This window comes from Phymastichus coffea, unplaced genomic scaffold (genome assembly GCF_024137745.1).
Source record: "Phymastichus coffea isolate CEN01 unplaced genomic scaffold, Cenicafe_Pcof_1.1 PCOF00016, whole genome shotgun sequence".
Lineage (NCBI taxonomy): Eukaryota > Metazoa > Arthropoda > Insecta > Hymenoptera > Eulophidae > Phymastichus > Phymastichus coffea.
This window is the reverse complement of record NW_026706827.1, coordinates 3,374,122-3,380,822: the sequence shown is the minus strand read 5'-3', so window position 1 is coordinate 3,380,822 and position 6,701 is coordinate 3,374,122.

Here is a 6,701-nt window from a genome sequence, read left to right as displayed (position 1 = left end):
GACTTTGAAGTGGTGCCCCTCAACATAAGGTCGGAACTTCCCGATAGCCCACACTACAGCCAGGCACTCTCGTTCGGAGACTGTATAGTTCCTTTCCGCACTGTTTAGGGAGCGACTAGCGTACTCAATTACGCGTTCCTGTCCATCGATTTCTTGCGTCAACACCGCGCCTATCCCACTATCGCTCGCGTCCGTTTGTAATACGAACTGTGCGCTGGGATCTGGCGACTGCAAGATTGGTGCCGAGACCATCGCGTCTCGTAACCTGTCGAAAGCCTGCTCCTGTTCCTGCTGCCAAGCAAACGGGATGCTCTTCTTCGTCAGGCGGTTTATCGGCTCAGCGATTGTCGCGAAGTCGGGTATAAAGCGACGATACCACGACATCATCCCCATAAATCGCTTCACCTGCTTGATGGTCCGTGGTGCTGGGTACTCCATAATAGGCTTGATCTTCTCCGAATCCGGCCTTACTCCTTCACGGTTCACAAGGACCCCCAGGTACTTGACTTCCGACTTACAGAAGTGGCTTTTGGTCTTATTCACAGTGAGGCCCGCACCCAGAATCCGTTGTAAAACCAATCCCAGGTGTCGCTTATGCTCCTCAAAGGACGGCGAGATAATAATCACGTCGTCGAGGTAACCAAAAGCGAAAGGATCTAAATCCGGGCCAATCACTTTGTCCATCAACCTCTGGAAGGTCGCGCCGGCGTAGGACAATCCGAAGGGCATTCTCTTGAACTGAAAATGCCCCAGGCCAGGGACTGTGAACGCCGTAATGGAGCGCGACTCCTTTTTAAGAGGTATCTGGTGGTACGCGCTACTCAAGTCCAATGTCGAGATGAACTTAGCATCCCTGATCCTTCGCAGGATGTCGCTCATGAAGGGCAATGGATAGGCGTCCGGCTTGGTCACCGCGTTTACCTTCTGGTAATTTACGCAGAACCGATATTTGCCATCTGCCTTCTTCACCATTACCACTGGACTTGACCACCCACTGGTTGCTGGTTCAATGACGTCGTTGTCCAGCATGGCCTTAACCAGCGCGTGCATTTCGTCTCGCACCCTGTCGGAGACCGGGTAGTATTTTTGTTTACAGGGTCGAGCGTCTCCGATGTCTATCTCATGCTCGACCCCCACAGCACAGCCTAAACACTCGCCTCCGTCTGGAATTAATCCGTCGACGAGGCTAGCCACTTCTTGACGCTGTGCTTCCGTGGCTTCTACCAGGCCTACGGGTGCGAGGCACGACGTACCAGTGACGCTTGCCACTTCCAACGGTACCGCCACTTTGGCTTTCGCCAAGTACAGCTGGTCCGTGTCAGGGTTCAGGTTGGCGCTGAATTCCCTCACAAAATTCGCGCCCACATAGCAGTCATCAGACAGCAGTGGCGTTATAGCGACCCTTACGTCTTTCGTGATTCCCCCTACCGTGAAGGGGAAAATCACATGACCCAAGATGGAACATGGGCGACCGTCGGCGAGCTTTGCTTCTCCCGCACGCGTCACGTCCAGGCCCAGCCCCATGTCCGATGCCAATCTAAGCCCGAGTTGACTCATTACCGTCGATGAGGCCCCGGTATCGTAGAGTGCCCTCAACTTGTAGGCACCTATCTCCACCTGAAGCCACCATCTGGTCTTATCCTCGGGATTATACCTGCGGGGAGTTTTCTCCGTCCCTTTTTCCTCCATGGTCCGGAGGCTTTCACGGCTCCTCTTGCCTTGGGTCGCCGCTACTCGCGTCGACGTGCTCTCACCCGCTGGTTTCTGGGTCGCAGGCGTATCCTCTGGAGCGTCAGGTGGTCTCCTGGAGCTTTTGGGTCTGACGGTCTCCTCTCCGACCCATTCATACCCCTGCTCCACCACCTGGATTCGTCCTCCGTACCCTTCGAGAATACAAAATGCCCGGTTACCCAGATCAGGCATCTGCTCGGTCGCTGTCGCTTCCAACGCCACCGCACTGCCAGGTCTCGTAGGGTCCGATATCCCTGGCGAGATCTTCCTGAACCCTGGGGTCGCTGACGGGCCCATGCCACGATCAAGCGACCCGCGACGAGAGGTCACCTTTACTGGGGACGCGGAGGGTACCTCCGTCCTCCGTTTCCCTGCCCGTTTCCCTTGTTGCAATCCGGGCAGTACCTCCTGGTGAAGCCCAGCTTGCCGCAAGACGAGCACTTAATCAGTTGGGAGTAATCTATTTTTCTCCACTGACCCTCTCGTCGCTGGCCAGGAGACCCGGGGGGGGGGGGGGTTTATTCCTCCCCTTTTCTTGCGGCCGACCCCTCGGCCGCTTGGGAGAGTTAGCCTTCCTCTCCTTAAAGTACCGGTCCATTCCGCGTCGCAATGTCGTAATTTGCGACGACAGATCTTCAATGCGATCTGTCGCCTGCGTTGCGGCGATTGTGGACCGGTCCTCGGGTCTCCTGGCCTGGATTTTGACCGGTGACTCGGGTTGCAGCTGTTCCCTACCCCGAGGTTTATTGGACATGGCCGCCGTTCGGGGTCCTGCCCGGGGCGGTGGTGCCTTTGCTGACACCCCCATGTGCTCGGGGTATAACGTGGACGTAGGCTCCAGCCTGGTCCTCGGGCGCTCGTCGTCCCGCAAAGCGGTCTCGATTTCGGTCGCCCGGGCGTGGAATTCGTCCACGTTGGAGAACGCGTTCCTCCTGAGCTGCATACGGATAGCGGGCAGGAGATTTGCGTATAGCAAATCTAATTGCCGCTGCTCTGGTAACGGCGGGCGTAGTTGGGCTAGCATGAAGAAGAGGTGACAGGCATATTCTCGTACCAGCTCTCCTTTCTCCTGGTATCGGGCTTGGGCTTTGTTGCTGCAACTCACTCGACCCAAACCAACGTCGAGCACCAGCCACGACATCGACGTAACTTCTCCACTTAAACTTGTTAAGCTCGTACCAGGTCCTCGCAACACCTTCGAGGAGCTCTGATACCGAGCACAAGATTTCGCCGTCCGTTAGCCCGGAGCCCGCGCGTAGATCCTCCAGTCTTGACAGGAAGGTGTCCACGCACTCTGAAGCCGTACCTGAGTATCGCAGCTTCCATCCACGGACTATCCTGCCCGCATCCCGAGTCGCGTAGTACCCTGACGCCGCATTGGCGTCATACCAGGCGGATCCTTCAGGGATCGCCTGCTCTTCCCCTATGTCGGCGTCTCTTGGTCCTCTGCGTAGCGGCTGCTCCGTCCGTAAAGGCGCCTGCCTTTGGGGAGCCTCCCGAGGTTCGCCAGGGGTCGACCTCTGGGCTTCCGGGGTACTTCCTGGCACCCCTGGGTCGTAGTGGCACGTATACGTGGACTGGAAGTCCACGGTTCTCCTGGGCCGCTCGGGTATGACCGTTCGTCGATTGGTGGGGTCCCTGCTCCTCAGCTGCTGGACTTCCACCTGCAGGGTGGTCACCTGGTCGCTCCACCGCGCGCATACCTGGTCGTGCCTTTCCAGCATCTCGAGTATGCGGTTGATCCCGACACGGTTGCGCTCGATTTCTTCTTTTAATCGCTCTGTCACGCACCGTTCCTCTTCTTCTTCTTGAGGCTGTAGCTCCTCATTTTCGAAGCGTCGAGCTCTTCGCCTATCTGGCAATCCAGTGGAGCCCTGGCGCTCACTACTAACCCCTTCCGAAGGCCCTCTATCCACGCCGATCCTCCCTTCCTCGACGGGCTCTCGCTCCCCCCTTTCGCTCCGACTGTCTTCCTCAATGTTGTCGAAGACCGCGAGGGTCCGCGTCAAGTTCGCCTCTACTGCTTCGTCCCTCTCTAGCAGCATGAGCGGGTGGGCGACAAGGTCTTCGGCATCAGCTGCCTCTATTTCTTGTCGCCTGATCTCGAGCCACCTCTCTCGGCTTCTTCGTCTTCGTTGCGCCGCCTCCCTATCCAACGCCGCTCCTTGGAAGTCCAGGTCGATATATTCGCCTAACAACCAATACGCTAGTCGAACTGCCTGCATCAGCTTGGGACCGTCTGTACGCAACTCCAGTTGCGTCAGGTATCTATCCAGCTGTGTCGAAGGCAGCTCCGATGCCCACCGGGTTATCGCGTCGGCGGTATCCTCCATATCGCTTATGCTGGGGCGTAGTTGACGGTTGAGGTTAATTTACCTAGTCGACCACTACCGCCTCCTATCGCCTAAGGCGCGAGCGGGGTGTTGCGATTTTTACGGCAACTATTCCTCTACGCCTTAACTCACAAGGCAACAATCCACGGGGCTCGTGGGTGTGTGCAGGTGCCGCGTACCCTAAGGAAGTACGAACTTCCAATCGCAACTACCTGCCTATAGGTGGAGATTAACTGTTTGCTAGCTCCACCGGGTTAGTAAATCTAACCCTACACACACCCCAATTGAGGTTAGTGTGCTCTCGGCTTACAAAAGCAGGTGTTATTGGGTCGGAGAGGCGTCTTTTCCCTACCGCAGAGTACGTGCCGAACGAGCGATGCGTTATTTTACCCGCTCGCACCTTAATACGCACGCGCGCAACTGTCTCTCTCTCTTTTTGTGCAAATTGACTCCCCTTGTGTGTGAGTCCTAATATTTGTTGGGCGCCATGTAACAGGCTGCCGTTTAACCTATAATTTCCCTAGAATGTACCTATTTGATGGCTAAACGACGCCTAGTTATCTATGTGCTCGAAGCACATCAACCTACCTTGTCCGTGAGTGCGCCTGCGCAGAGTCTCCTCGCCAATCCGAGTTGGGTTCCCCAACTCGCCACTTGGCGGCGCTATCGCTCTTGCCTAGCAGCGCTCCTGTGGCCGCTGCTTGAAACTTGACTTGCAATGCGCCTCTAGCTATCTCCACGCGGTCCGTGCCAGACTACCGGCTAATTCGAACCGAATGTAAACAAACGCGACCTCCGGACAAGGGATAGACTAAACAATGACTCGATTAAGAATCTCAGTTAAACGCTTTATTCGAGTGAATTTAATACACGGGGGATTCGCCGAGAGTCTTGCGCACGCAAATACAATTGACAATACGCTAGGTGAGAGAGAGAGAGAAAATCGCGATCGACGCGAACTAACCACCCGCACGCTATAAATTATTTCTTCGCGCACGCTGCGCGGAATCGCACGACAACAACAAAATCGGAAATGGTGCACCTACCGCGAGATAGTTGAGGATACGGTGGCCAACCGTATCCGATACGCGAGTCGCAGATTCGCTGCTCCCCTGCTCGCTGCACTGCCGCTGTTATTGCTGTTGCTGTTGGTGTTGCTGCTGAGGTTGTTGTTGCTGTGGTTGTTGCTGCTGTGGTTGTTGCTGCTGTGGCTGCGCACGCACACTCCGCACTCCACTCACTTCCACTAACCCTTGCTCCCTGGATCTCACTTGGCGATAAACAATGTCCAGTTCTTTGGCGCACAAAACGTAGAGACGATCTCACCGGACTGAGTAACACAGTCATACTGGCTACCGAGCTCTCCCCTCCCGGACATTGCCCCTACGCGCCCTCTCTCTCTCTCGTACCGATCGCCGCTATTCCGCTCAGCCGCTTATTAACCTACGCGAGTCGAACGATTTTCGGTAATCGTTGCATCTTATAATATTTTTTTCTCAACCGGTTAATTTATTATTAAACTTTTATTCTACTTTTTGAATAAAGATTGCAACATTACAACTTTTATTTTACACATTCAAAAACCAAATTTTCGATTATTAATAGAAAATATTTAGAGCAATTTCAACCTATATTATTTGTATGAAACGATTTCTTAATTGTTAATTTCATATTATGTGTGTATAAATAATATTACAGTCTACTTTTTTACTTCCTTATCTTCAAAATTATCCGTATGATAAATTATGATGATTTGAATTTTTATTAGTAAAATCTCAACTCAAAACCACACCTATATGCTTATTTTCCGCCACTTAAGTATATCACGCAATTATATCTCAGCCATCAGATCACTATATGCTTCAACGTGGCATCCATCACTTTTTTATACGGGATAAGACTGATAAACAATGAACTACATTGTGATTATAAATGATGAATGAAAGATTATATTTTTTATATTTTATTTTTTTGCTAAAAACAAATTAAATTAAATCTGAAATAAAAAATCAACTAAAAACAATTTAAATTCCCGCGGTTTTTTTCATTTGGGCCAATCAGGTCACGAATAAAATGCTTCAATATGGCTTCCATCACTATTTTATAAGGGGATATTTTATATTGTTAAAATTATTATTTTACTTACTTATTAACAATGCTTCTATTTTCACTGTATTTTTAAAAATTAAGCTTGTTATTTAATATTTTTATTAAATTTCTTTATTTATTTCCACGTTTCGTTCAGACCAATATACAGAATCACCGAAAACAGATTATACTCAATCAAAAATATTTCTTGTTTACTTCATAAATATTTCGTATTAGCTTGACAATGTTTTTTTAGCTTATCACTATCTACATAGATATCATTAAGGACAAACATTTTTTTGTGTTGCGATATCATTGAACATGTAATAATTAGGTTCTAAAATATATTCTAATTTTTTCATGGGAAAATAACTAATTTTTACATGAGTGAATATATTTGAGAACAATATATTTGAGGGCAATTCTCACCCCCTGGACATATTTGAGTCCATAAACTATTTTTGAATATTTACTATTTTATAAGAAGTAAACTGGCGTGGATTTTATCAAAAAATTCCGATCCAATCTCGAAATATTAAAAAAATTGGT